The 14,179-nt window shown below is 48.5% G+C and overlaps 1 long non-coding RNA gene across 1 annotated transcript; it reads left to right on the top strand.

Annotated features, from left to right (window-relative positions):
* The first annotated feature begins 5,492 nt into the window (after positions 1-5,492).
* LOC144378566 (uncharacterized) lies at positions 5,493-11,643 on the top strand. Its single transcript, XR_013440375.1, has 2 exons — positions 5,493-5,691; positions 7,582-11,643. It is a non-coding gene; the product is annotated as an uncharacterized LOC144378566 (long non-coding RNA).
* Positions 11,644-14,179: the final 2,536 nt, after the last annotated feature.

Genomic DNA, 14,179 nt, shown 5'->3' with positions numbered 1-14,179 from the left:
CTTTAAATAGTGGCATGATTCTTCATAGGAAAACTGTGAGGAAAGACACACTAAAGGAAGAACTCCTATACAGAAAGAAGCCGCCAGTGGTGATCTAAGAAATTACCAGCACATTCCCTGCTTGTTCACTCTCTGGCTGGGAACTCCAAGGGTTACCTTCACCCCTACTTTAGCTGCCTGCCTGCTGATCTAGGACATGGCCCAGGTTTCCCAAAGGAGGAGAGGAACAGTGAGAGGGAGAGACTTGTGCCTTGTAGGGACCCAGGTGCCCACTGCTCTCACAGAAATCTCTAGAGAGCAAGAAGGAGATGCTGGCTCACATGATGCATGGGAGGAAGACCAGAATCACTATGACCTCAGGGTCTGCCGCATGGCTGCTGCTGCAAACAGCAGCAAACCCCCAAACTTCTCAGGGCTGGGGTGTAGGTGCCTGCATCTGCTGATGGGCTTTCACCTGCTGTGCTCCTCTGGACTGGATCATCTGCTGCTCACAGTTGTGTAAGGTCCCAGCAGCTGCTCCACCTTGGCCTTCCCATGGCCAACCTCTGAACTAACCCATCAGCATCCTGTGTATAGACACTCAGTCTCAGCATGGAGCAGAGATCACCAAGAGTGGAAATCAGTTGGCATGCACAGCCTTTCTTCTTTCAGGCCACTGGGGAAGATGAGGGAGACTTCAGCCAAACAGCCCTGGTCTGGGACTCCAAGGGGATGATTCCACTATGGCCTGGACTCCCTCCTCCTGTGCTCCTCTTGCATTGATAGATAGGGACAGGCCTTAGAGACAGGGACAGCCTTAGCCTGTGTCAGTCCCTCTGCCTCAGACCACCAAGCAGTTTACCCCTGACCTCTGGCCCATCACTCTTGAGTGTCTGTCTGCAGGTCCCTCCCCAGTCTCTGCTGGCCCATCACCCCTAAGGTCTGTAGGTCCATCCCCAATCTCTGTTGGCCCATCATGCCTGAGTGTCTGTCTGCAAGTGTCCCCCCCCCACAAGCCTGTGCTAGCCCATCACCCCTGAGGTCTGCAGGTCCCTCCCCAGCCTGTGCTGGCTCAGCCCTCCTCCCCCACTGCATCCCCTGGAGCATGGGCCAGACTCTCCTGCACCCGAGCAGTGGCCTCAGTCCTGGTGACTGAAGGACAAGCAGGTTCCAGCAGAAGCCAGGGAGTCCTCCCAGATACCTCTTCAACTACACAGATGCAGACAAGGCACTTCTCTGAATCCAAAGATGTGCAGGTGAACTCAGGTGTTGTGTCGACCTCTGGGCTCTATATGGAGGATGAGGCCACTGTTCCTGTAGCCCTCCAAGCTGTGCACCTAGGATGTCATGGTGCTTCAGAGCCATGGGGGCGTGGGACCAGCTGCCCTGCACTCTCCTGGTCTGTTGCAGGCAGCTCTTAGCGGGCTCTAAGGAGGTGATTTCTGTGTCACACTAGACCTTGATTTCCTTGGCAGAGTAGATCCGATGATGTCACAGACCTTTAGCTCAAAATGTGGACTGTTCAATCACCAGCACCTGCTTGATTCCAAACTTCACAGGCAGAAATTTCATCCTTGGAGATCAAAATCTCCCAATAGACACTTTGGAGTAAAACAAAAAGAGGTGATTCCATCTACTCCACAGTCAGCCTCGAGGAATGACTCCAAAAGTCCTCTAAGTGCTTCAAGTGGTTTTAGGGGGAAAAAAATAACATGAAGAAAGAAACTGTTTCCTAGAAATAAGCCACCAGCTAGTCAAAAATAAGGCTGTGTTCTCTCCAGCATATGTCCTTGGCACCTCTATTGGGAGCCACTTGGATGTCCATGTGGGAGTAGTTCTGGAACTCAGTTCTGTTCCACTGGTCTGTGCCTGTTTTTATGGTGGTACTATGCTGTTCTGCAACATCTGGAAATCAGAGATTGTGATGACTCCTACTTTCTGATTTTTGTTCAAGATTGCTTTGGTTATTTGGAGGGGTGTGTGTGTGTGTGTGTGTGTATGTGTGCTAGCTTTTGAATTTTAGTATTATTTTCTTTTATCTCTGTGAAGAATATCATTGCAATTGATAATTGCATACAATATGAAATACTTGAGGAAAAACTGACAAAAGTGGAAAGTTGAATGCTCTGGAAACTAATAAAACCTCACTGAGGACAATACAAGAAGTGTTGAGCGAATGCAGAGGGACACTGAGTGTGGTCATGCTGGGAATCTACAAAGTCAAAGGCTCTACATTTCCAGCAGAGACCCTTCCCCAGCTCTGCCAGCTCCTCTAATGCAGCCCCAGAGCTGTGTTGCTCCCTGTGGTCCAGAACCTTCCTGCTCCTGGTCCTTCTGCACAGGTAGCATCAGTGGTGGCTGGGCTGAAGGGTGCACTGACCCTGACCAACTGCATGGTGGAGAGAGAGAGGCGTGGCCTCCTCTATGAGGTCAGTGGGGTGGTGATAAGATAGTCCTAGGGAAGCCTGGGTGCACCCTGGACCCTGGAAGGCGATGTCCAATGGGCCCTGGACTGCCCCTCCTGCTGCTCTCTCACTGCATGGGCGGGGACTGGTCTCTTCCACCATAGCTAACTCTCCAACATGTGCCAGAAGTCGTTTCAGATCTCACCAGCAGCTCTCAACCGGTAGGTGCCCGGAACCCATGTCTCCTGTGTCTGCAGGTTCCCTCTCTGCACCCATGAGGTTCAGCAGCTGCCCTCTCTGTATTACCTGGAGGCATCCCCAGACTCCCCTGCACCCTGAGCAGTGGCCTCAGCGTTGGTGACTGGCATATCCCCGTTCCAGCAGCAGCTGGGTGCCCTCCAAGGTAGCCCTGATACCACCGTCAGCCTCAAGCACCAGGTCTCTAGCGCCCCCTGCTGCTTCTCTGGATCCCAGGAGGTCCCGCTGATGCACTGGTCTTGCTCCTGGCTGGGCTGCCACCAGAGGTGAAGCCAATGACTACTGTGCTGTCCCCCACCTCCCCACCCCGCGGTGGCAGCAGCTACCTTCTTCACAGGCAGCTGTGACTGGTAGGGAGACAAGGAAACCCTGGCCCGCAGACCTTGCTCTGAGCTCCTTTCCACTGATACATTTCTGGGAGGCACCAGTAGGCGAATTGCCCTGCAGCAGGGCAAATCCAGGCTTGAAGGGAAGGAAACACACGGCGGTGCCTGAAAGCTGAGCCACCGCGGGCAGGAGCTGTTAGGGAACCAGCCGGGTGCATCCCACAGCGCCTGGAGCGAATCAGCCAGAGTGGCGCGGCTGCCAGGTACCAGCAAGAAGGCACCTAACAGTGCAGCCACCTACACCCGCGAAGCGACTTCATCGTCCTGGTCTGTAAACTGCGAACCCCGTGTTCCTAGTGACTCGTTCATCGCCGACTAGGGGCCTCACAGTCCTCCCCTGGAGCCAGCCCACGTGTCCAGTGGATGCCTGCAGACTCACTGATGACATCCTCAGGCGTCCCCTGACGTCTACCTCCCTCTGGAAGGTCGTGTCTCCCTCCACTCACCTCTGCGCTGAGCTGCATAGGGACCCGCGCACGCGCTCTGGCTGCCCCTTCCCTTCTACAAAAGCACATAGGTGAGGGCGCCCACCAGGACTCCGCCCAGGGGAGGACCCCCACCAGGACTCAGACCTGCTTGGCCGCCGCTCTTCTTCTCGTCCCCATCCCTAGATTTCTGGTCACCTCACCCTCATTCAGTCTTTTAATGTGACAACACTACTAATCATATTTTGTGAAGTTGACACATTTGTACTACTGGTGTTTGCACACAGAGGCCACCGATTTCTTTCTTCTTTCTTTTCTCTCTCGAGGGGACTGAGACCCTCCCTGTACCAGGCAAGTCTTGCGTGGCCTCTGCCACCTTAGTTACCTAGGCTTTCCTACCACAGGACCAGATCCACGATGTGAAACCCGTGACTCCAAAAGCAGCGGTGTCTTAGGGAAATATCACTTCATCTGTAACTAAGGACAGGGGCATGAGTATTCAACTATTTTTCAATCTTTTAAGCTTTCTTTTTCCCACCAATAATATTCTCTTTAAAGGAGCACAATTTTTTGAAAAGTAGTTCGTAAAAGTGTTTATAATTTCGTCTCAAAATACTGTGATCATTGTTTTAAACTAAAGGTGGAATTCATATGAAATAATATGTATCCATTTAAGCCGTTTGGTGAGTATTGAAAAAATATATATATTTCAGATGTATTGTGTTTATAATTATTTAAGAAATACACATTTATATTGATATATTTTTTAAAGAGAGAGAGAGAGAGAGAGAGAGAGAGAGAGAGAGAGAGAGAGAAAGAGAGAGAGAATTTTAATATTTATTTTTAGTTTTCGGCGGACACACATCTTTGTTTTTTGTATGTGGTGCTGAGGATCGAACCCGGGGGTACACATGCCAGGCAAGCGCGCTACCGCTTGAGCCACATCACATCCCCAGTCCTCATATTGATATATTAATATTTTTCATGAATTCAAAATGAAGATCAAAATTTTTCTATCAACCATGATTTTATGGTAATTTTCAGTCAACATTCCATTAACCTTGGCCCCCAGGACCCTTTTACCTTGTCTGTGTCACTAGAGATTTTTCTTTCACAGAATTTCATCTGCACAAGACGTGTCACCTACACTGTGTCCTGTGGGTCTTCTAATGTAAGCAGAATGATTTTGAAATTCTGTTGGCTTACTATCAGATGTTTAGGCTGTGTGATGAACAATCCTGTGATGCATTTTCATTTATGAATTACTGTGTAATTCTCTTGGACAATTCACTAACGATACCTCACTCAACATACATGTTAACTTTGTATGCTAACAGGATGGCAAATCCGCTTACAAAGTGGCTGCCTTCTTCCAGGATTGTGTCAGAGCCCACCTACTTTATATGCTGCCAGTAGGTGGTAGGTCACCCCATGCACTCAGTTGTGTTTTTTTTCTTTTTCTTTTTTTTTTTTTGTGGCATAGGATAATATGACGATCTAATTTTGCATTTTTTAGAGTCATGATATTAAATTTATCAGTGTGTTTATTAGCTATTTACATATTTTCTTTGATGATGTAATGAATTTTTTTAAGTGACAAAGTATATTTTCTTCTTTAATTCAATAATCCTGGGCCACTTTAATTGCCTTGCTTCTCATTTTTCTCTTAAATCTTTTAATTTTTTTTTTTTTTTTTTTTTTTTTTGTGTGTGTGTGTGTGTGAGACACTGCAGAATGAGCCCAGGGGCACACACTACCACTGAGCTACATCTCCAAACTATTCTTTTACTTTTTATCTTGAGACAAGGTCTAATTTAAGTTGCTGAGGCTGGTCTCAAACTTGCAATCTTCCTGCCTCAGCTTCCCAGTCGCAGGGATGGCCAGCGAACATAACCTGCCTGGTTTGTTGAGTCTTATACTGGCCTGGTTTTGACCTTGTCTCCCAGGTGCGAATGGAGAAAGTAGCTGCAGTGAAACTTGAAACCACGATATCACTCTAGGACACTAGAGGGCGCCGTGGGTCGGGCTTCGGAAGAGAAGATCTGCTGGGAAGCACAGCTTGGGCCCTGGGTCCCCTTAATCCGTGGTCGCTGCATCAGGTGGCAGCTCACCTGCATGAGAGCCGCGCCCCCGGTGTTGGAGTGACCTGAGAGCTGAGGCTGCCCAGCGCCGTCCTGTAGAGCAGCCCGGCTGGGCTGGATGCAGCAGGCAGGGGCTCCTCTCCTGCTCCCTGCCCAGGTGACTGTGTGGGGAACAGCTGGGCTGGGTGGGGAGGGCACCGCTGAAGCTTCGCCCCTCGCCCGTTTCTGGGGGCCGCTTCTCTGCCCAGTGACTTCTGGGGGACCATCACCCTCCCCTGTAGCCCAGGGCCACGGCCAGCTGGGTCCAGCGTCACCACTTCCCCGAACCTCCAGGCCTAACAGGTCACTGGCTCTGGGATCCAGAGCCCTGACAGATTCTCAGCCTCCCTGGCTAGAGACAGGCTGCCTGCACCAGCGCAGGGGGCCAGCCTGAGCTCAGAGCCTACTCTTCCTGTGCTCTGGGGAGCAGCAGCCACTTCCACAGGGACACAGCCTGCTGAGTGACACACACATCCTGGCTCAGCCTCACCTTTTGCTCCTAGGACCCTCTGATAGACCCAACCTGATTTTCTCTCAAAATTGGGAGCTATCTCATCACAAAGCCATGAAAAGATAATTTTGGCTTTAAATTACCGCAAATTCTGAACCTGCTTGGAATGCCTGCCCATGCCTTGAACTCCATGCCTGGCTCTCTGACCAGATAGCAGCCCTCTCTGAAACTTTAGTGAGACCTCATAAATATTGGCCTTCCCTGACCAGACAATGACCCTCTCTGAGGCTCTAATGGTCCTCATAAATTCTGATGTTGGGGCCAGCAAAAATGTAAATTACCATTAGTGTGATGTTTGTCAGAGTTCTGTTATCTGTAACCTCCTTTGTGTAACTTTCTGGGCTATAAAGCTGGGCTGCTGTCTTGTTCCTGCGGTTTTGAGAGGGAGAGGCAGCCGGGCAGGTCGGAAAAAATAAGCTTGCTTTAATTTGATTTTAATTGGAGTCAGTGGTCTTTTCTTACATCCTGGTCTAACACCTCCTGCCTTCTTACTAGAGGCTGTGTGTAGCCCCAGGGCTCATGAGGCTGATCACCACCTTGGGGGAAGAGGCCAACACCCTACTCCTGAGTTTTGCTTCTTTTTATTTAAGTTTATGCTAAAAATGTGATGTTGAAGTCAGTGCAACAATATGTCACCAATTGTACAAATTAAAGGACAAGGTGACCACACACACACAAGTGTGTCTGAATTCATGTCAGCCAGTGATCAGTTACCACACAAAATATTTGATAAAATAATGATATAAAACCACTGATTTTATATGAAAATATTAACATAACAGCAAAATGTAAAGAAAAACTAAAAAAAAAAACAATGTTAGAAATCGGAAATTATGTATCTCTTCCATTGACCTTTGAGAAATTCTGAAGCAAACCAAAGCACATAAGCATTAAAAAAAGTGGCTAACTTATGAAATATGTGTCTGAGGTGAGCACAGCTCAGAAGCTCCAGCTCTGGCACACTCTCCAAGACCTGTGGGCCACACCAGCTCCAGGGCTCACTTTGCACGTGGCTGAGTTTGCTACAACCTCACCACACTTAGGGGATTCTTCAGGTAACCTGATCACGAGGGCATCAGTGCACCAGGAGTAAACAGCAGGACACAACCCCGAGGTTGCTGAGCAAGACCTGAAGTCCAGCAGAGGAGAGGGCTCCTTACCACCCTGCACCTGAGCTCCCTTGGACAGCATCCCCTCCACATCCAGGGTCTGGGAAGCCATGAGAGATCCAGACACCTGCACTGGGGGTCAGTACCAGACCCCACCCAAAGACTTTGTGCTCCATTCTCAACAGGCATTACCCAGGCAACCCCAGGGCTGAGGCTTGTCAGAGGCAGATTCAGGAGACAGCTGATCTGGTGGGAAAGACACCTTGACAGCAGAGCAAGATGGCTGGGAGTCAAGCACTCAGAGCCCATAGACATCACAGCTCTTTTATTGCACCATTAGTTGCTGAAGGTGAAAAGTCACATTTCTTTTTTCTTTCTGATTTCACAGCCCCTTGCTCTGTCTCCAGCTGAGCAGTTATGCTTCAGTGACTCCCAGGAACTCCCTTCCCTTGGGTCCTGTCTCACTGTTGGAATCTACCTGGAGTTTCTTCATGGTTACTACTGGAATCATATCTTCTATTGACAGAGGACCTTTAGAGACACAGTGGGAAGTCGTTAGCTGCAGGGAGGACACACTGTCCACACCTCACCCTGCTCCTCCCCTGGCTTCTCAGAACTCACCTGGGCTCTGTGTGGTCAGAGATTCAGCAGTCAAGGCTCACACCTGCAAAATCTCACAACTCAAGGTATCACTCCCACATGCCTATGATCATTGCAGCCCTCAGAGCCAGTCCTGTGAGCTGCAGCTGCAATGGACACACTGTGTTAAGGACTCCAAGGAAGGGACCCAGGCCAGGCACAGACCTCTGCCCATCAGACAGTTCTGAGAGGGTGGGAGTTTCCTCTGCATGGGAACAGCACTGTTGGGACCCTGGACTGAGTTTAGAGTGGGGAAGGACTGGGAAGGTTACTTTGTTTCATGGTAATTAATGGAAATTCAGCAGGCATATTTGCCTCCTGTCCATCACTCAGGGGAGGGCTCCTCTGGAGATGACACTTAAGAAAGATGGGGCCTCTCCTTCTCTGGCTCCTTACAGGTATTTATCAATAGCCTGCATGTGCAGAATTGTCTGCCTCTCTCTGAGACCCAGGGACACAAAGGCCAATATCAGGGTCCTAGAGGGATTTCAAACAGTGGTGAGGGGCACAGCCACGCCTGTGATGGACAGAAGCAGGGCAGCAGGGGCAGGGAAGGGGTCACATTACTCTGTCCAGGAGCCTTCTCACCATGCCTTATGCTGGGTCACACCCTGAGCAGGACCCTGGATTAGCTTAGGAGGGTTCTTTCCTCACCTGAGCTGGACCAGATGTTTACAGGGTGTATCATCAGAGATGCCCTGAGCCCAAGATGGGCTATTCAGGGCTGAGCTCTGGTTGGGGAGGAACAATGAGGACACAGTGCCTGCCCTTGCATTGACCAGCATGGCCAGGGTCTCTCTGTTAGGGGACAGTCAGATGTGAATGGTGGGACCACGAGGTTAAGAGAATGATTCTATCAAATGGGCCCACCATGCTGACCCCCACATGCTTTCTTTTCCAAGAAGCAATTTAGCTGCAGCCCTGCCTGGCCTAAGTGGACAGGATATGTCACATTCCTTAGCAAACTACCTGTTCACTGGAGAGGAAATGCAGGCCCCAAATAATGTTGATAAGAGGAGCCCAAGTTACCCTGAAGGAGGTGACTTCTGTGACCAGATCCCCACACTCTGGGAGATGAGGCCAGTTCCTCCTAAACTGCTGACCTGACCTGCATCCCCTGCCTCTGCCAGTGACCCTGGGGGGAGGAGCAGGAAGCAAGCTCCAGCCTCCAGGCTTCAAGGGAGACTTGCACAAGTGCTCACAGCAGACACAGGGCTGCCCCTGCTCCCTGTGCCCAGGGAGGGACAGAATGTCCAGGCACCAACAGCCTGGGCTGGGGCAGGCCATGCTGTGCTCATCTCCTCCTCTTAGCACAGGGAACCCCCCTCCCCTCCCAGGCCAGGTGTCTTGCTGTCTTCCTGCTGCCCCTAGAAATCCTCCCTCTGAAGCCCAAGGCCAGGGGCTGCCTGCAGATGCCCCCATTTACATGTCAATCCCACATAGCAGGGCCCCACTCAGTGCCCCTGGGAACCTAGGATCCAGGTTGCTCTGTGAACCTAGGCCTGTGTTCTCCTGTCCAGTTAAAGGGCCCAAGGCAGGTGCGGCCCACCCAAGGAAAGACAGGGATGTTCTTGGAGTCACCAATTCTCATGTGTCTTGATGGAAAATTACAAGCCTCTTGATCCAGGAAGAAGATGGGGGCTGAGGACACGTCCCTTCCACACAGCTGACAGGCTGGTGCTGCCATTGACGTGCCCCCTTGGCCCAGTGTCACATGCTGAGAGAGACAATCCATCCCCCACCTCACCAAGGAAACCTCTATGTCATCTGTCATGTGTGATGTCAGATTTCCATACGAGTTCATTTGAAAATAAGATAAACCAAGAAACTATTTCCCATCTTACCTCAGCATTAGAGGGGCCTCTTCCTGCAGCAGGGCCCCAGGAGGCCAGGAGGACACAGAGTACCTGTCAGCAAGTACATTGGTGGGGCTGCTTATGAACTCCTCGGGAGTTGGCTCCATGAAGACACAGGACCAGAGTGGACGGAGGAGTTTGCTTCACCAGCCTGGACTGAGCTGCTGCTGGGCCATCGTCCTAGGTAGAGAAACCCTGGAGAGGAAGGAGAGGACAGGAATGGGGCTCAGGTCCTCAGCTGTGCAGCTGAAGGACACTCAGGTCAGCCTGAAATGTTGAGTCCACAGATGGCGCTGGCCTGTGAGCTGTGTTTTCCTGGACACTCATGGCTTCCATTCCTCCTGGTGGCTCATACAAAGTTCCTAGTCCAGGGTGGAATTGCTGCTGAGATTGAGAGTTCAAATTCGGATGCCAGTGTTCACTGGTGCCCCATAGAGCCTCCTGAGTCAGAGTGGGGCTTCAGGGAGGTCGTGGAGAGGGACCCTCAACATACCTGCAGATGGGGTTTGTGGGGACCATGTTCATGTAGATGAGTCAGTACAGAGCCAGAAGAAGAGCAGAGGGCCTTAGTAGCTGAGTGCCTGGGTGCTGGTTCAGAGGGCCTGGGCTCAGAGCAGCTTGGAGCCACGTAAACCTTGGTATGTCATGCAATTCTGTGTCCTGGATCCTCTGCACTGTCATTTGAGCACTGAAATGTGCCTCCTCATTGGTAACCTAAGGCTGAATGTAACCAGATGCAGGTAAAGCTTTAGCATAAAATGGCTGGCTCAGCATAAACATGCATGGCCTTTCAATTTTAAATATCTGGAAGGAGAAGCCACACACTGGCTAGTGGCTGCCTCCAGGGAGGGAGTGGGTGGTTAAAGGCAGGGGAGGGGGCAGGGCTCCTCTCCTTCACTGTTGGGTGTGGTGATCTGCAGCTTCTGGGAGCTTTTGCATCATGGCTTGTGATCCCCAAGTCGACCTGTGACATGGTCTGGGTAGAAATGCTGACACCTGCCTTATAGTTAAGCACAGTGATATTTAGAGGAAAGAAGTGACATGGTACAGTAACAACATTAATAAGCAATGGATCTGAGACAGTTAAGTTTTTGCTTCCCTGGCGTGAGAAACCCCCAAACCCGAGACTCCTTTTGTCTTGCCATCAGCTCCCCCTACTCATTCAAACATTGTGACCAAAGATTTCTGCAGGGACAACAGCTGACACCTTAGAATAGGTGGCTGAGCCATGAGGGCTCAGGTCCTTGAATAGCCTGTATTTCTGTTTTCAGTCTCTGACCCAAATGGGATGCATACATTAATGGAAGCTCCCCTGGAGGACCAGTTCACAGTGCCAGCTGCCTCATGGTGGACCTTCTTGGTGATGAGGACAGCACTTGGAGGACCAGTGTCCACCGGGCTCCAACTGAATTAGAACACAGGACATTCCAAACCAACTGTCACTGCCAAGAGTCACTTCCCTTCAACTGAAAAGGCTGGGCAAGCAGTTCCTGGTGACTTCTCCATAAATGTCACTGGGCTGAAGTTTCTGTGGCTACTGAAGTAGGTCTGTGGTCCTCACTGTGTCACTTAACCTGGATTGAGAGCTGTCTCTGCAGCCTGGACCAAGTCCTGCTGTTGATAGACACAGGCTGTAGCTGCTCTGAGTGTGCCCTGCTCACTTCTTCCTCACCATAGGTGTGTCTGCACACTCTCATCTCTCCTGAGACCCCTAAGTGGCAGGAGACACAGCCCAATCTTCTCCTGGAGGGATCAGCAGCCTTAGCCTGAGACCTCACCCCAGGACAGGTTCTGGGGACCACCCTATTCTTCCCTTCCTTTGTCTCCAAAGGTCAACTTTATTGGGAAGCACTGTCCCTTCTCTCTAATGGAAGCATACTGGTCTCAAATAATGGTGATCCTGTCCTTACAATTCTGTGGAGTTCCCATTAAAAAAGCATAGTTTTTAAACTTTAGTCTGTGTTTCATGATCATGCCTGTTTGGAACTGGACTTTGGCCACATCCTTTAGAGGAGTTTAGGTTTCAGTTGCCAGTTCTTTATCATATTTGGTATCATGAATCTCCTGACCCAGTGGAGCAGCACAATTGTGTGTCCTCTGTATCAAATCCCTGGAGCATCTGCATGCCAGAGAAACATACTTTACTTTTACAATATTTGTTGGAATATGAGTGAGGGATTGGATATCAACATGATTACACTCTTGCAATTATTTGTATTATTGTTATTTTCTTGTTCACTACACATGATTTAGAGTACATATTTTAATGAGAGTTTGCTGTCTTATAAATATAAACTATATTTCTATAAAAGTGTAAGTGGGCACAGACAAGAGGGGTGATGATAGATTACTTAATTTCAAAACACTTATGAATTTCTTTAATTAGAAGACAATTATTTGATTTTATTAATATATTAAAATATTATCATTTATTCATTTTTTAAAAAGTTATAACTTTATATAAATCTATATAAAATCATCATTCAGAATGGCAAAACAAATTAGAACAATAAAGACATAGACATGTATAACATATTAACATGATAATAAGATATTTATTTCTACCTAATATTTAATAGGGTATACAAATTATGTCAGTGACTGATATTAAATTGCAATTTTTGCACTACTCTGTGAACACCTTGGGGACCCTGGGACATGTTGTGGACATGGGACTTGGTGGCTAAGAGTGACATCTCCATGGTGCAGCTCAACACTGCCTGCAGTTCTGGAGTTGAGCCTGGGTGGCTTCATTCATTTTAAGTGGGATGATTGATTTTTCACAGGGTTCCTGAGACAGAATTCCAGCTGGCATCTCCAGAGCTCACCAATCCTATCTGTTCATATTTTTCTTCTCTCTCTAAAAGGCTTGAATCCAGTCAAAGATGTAAGGAAAACATAAAGCCACTGTTTTGTGGCTGAGAGGGTTGGTGGGTGGGCCAAGCTGGGAGAGGTGCTCCTTCTACCTATGGGTCTCTGCCAACTGCCGAGAGCAACTGCAGTGCAAGATGACCTTCCCGAGGGGCTCTCGGGCTCAGAGTTCCCATTTTATGTGCACATGCAGGGCATTTTACTGGCTTTTCACAAAGAAAATGATCAACATACAACATTTGAAACAACTATATCTATAAAAGTAAAACAATAAAATTATTCTATGCTTAATAAATTCCCTCAGTGACTAAGGTAAGACTTCATGCAAATTCCCCATGGATGAGAGCCACCAGCCAGGGGAGGGTAGCTTGGTGCTCCTCACTGTCTTCTATGCGGCTTATGGTCATGTCCATCAGCTTCTGGCTCAGGTCAGCTGGCGGCCTTGCCTTTGTGATGGGAGGTGGGCTTCCTGAGCCGCCTTGGGATCCCTCAGGAGTACCTGCAACAAAGAAATCTCAGCAGAGCACAGCAAGACAGTAAGACAGAGCTGTGCTTTCAATAGACCTTGAAGTTCCTTTACAATGCAGCACCAGTCTCTCTATTTAGCCATTTCTAAGAAAGCATGGAGATGAGTATCGTCATAGGAAAACAGAGGATTTTTGCATGATGTAAAATTCAGTGAACAAGAGAAATTTATAAAACAGAAACCAGAAAAACCCTTTTGACTATTGTATCACATAAGTTTTAGCCTGTTCCGTACAGAAGTCCATGAAAATAGGAAGTAAAAGACCACCAGCAATCCCATAGGCCCACATCAGCTGTGGAGAAACAGTTAGGGGAAGGAAAGAGCTTTAAGCTCACTCTAAAATATTTTAAAATTGACACTGAGCTGAGATACCAGTTCTCATCTCCCAGAGGTAAAGTTTCCAGAGTCTCGCATCTGTCTGTTCATGTGGCTGTGCTCACACTGCCACTGCGTGTGGCTGGGAAAGTGAGATTCTGCACCTTTGAGAGGACTTTGGCGATATGTAGTAAAACTGCATGGACATTATGTGACCCAACAAACCTAAAAATTCTGCAGCAAGAAGGACAGACTTAGGCCCAAGGACCTTTGTGGAAGAAATAGTGCATTTAGAGAATACTTTCAAGGTCAAACGTCCACAAAAATTTTACCAAAACTGTATAATACTAGTAATAAGTGAAGATAAACAATTGTCAAATTATAAATTATGAGACAGCAAAACTAGATACTTAGAGAAAAAAATGTATAGAATTATTTATTTACCTGATTAAGATTTGACAGGATGAATAACTTGGCTTTAATAAGACTAAACCAAGCCAGGTCACAGAATTCCTACACGAACCCCAATAAAAACCATGTTACCTTCTCAAGAACCAAAGCAACCTTTTTCCTGTTGTTTCTCTTCTGCATCTAAACTGCGTCATGTGATTCAGCCCAGGTAGCAGCTGAAGAGAGACTGATAGACTCAACCTGATCTTTTCTTAAAATTGGGAGCCATCTTGCCACAAAGCCATGAAAAGATAATTTTGGCTTTACTATAAATTACTGTGAATTCTGAACCTGCTTGGAATGCCTGCCCATGCCTTGAACTCACCCAT

Source organism: Ictidomys tridecemlineatus, chromosome 1 (genome assembly GCF_052094955.1).
Source record: "Ictidomys tridecemlineatus isolate mIctTri1 chromosome 1, mIctTri1.hap1, whole genome shotgun sequence".
Taxonomy (NCBI): domain Eukaryota; kingdom Metazoa; phylum Chordata; class Mammalia; order Rodentia; family Sciuridae; genus Ictidomys; species Ictidomys tridecemlineatus.
This window is presented reverse-complemented; position numbering and strand designations above follow the sequence as displayed.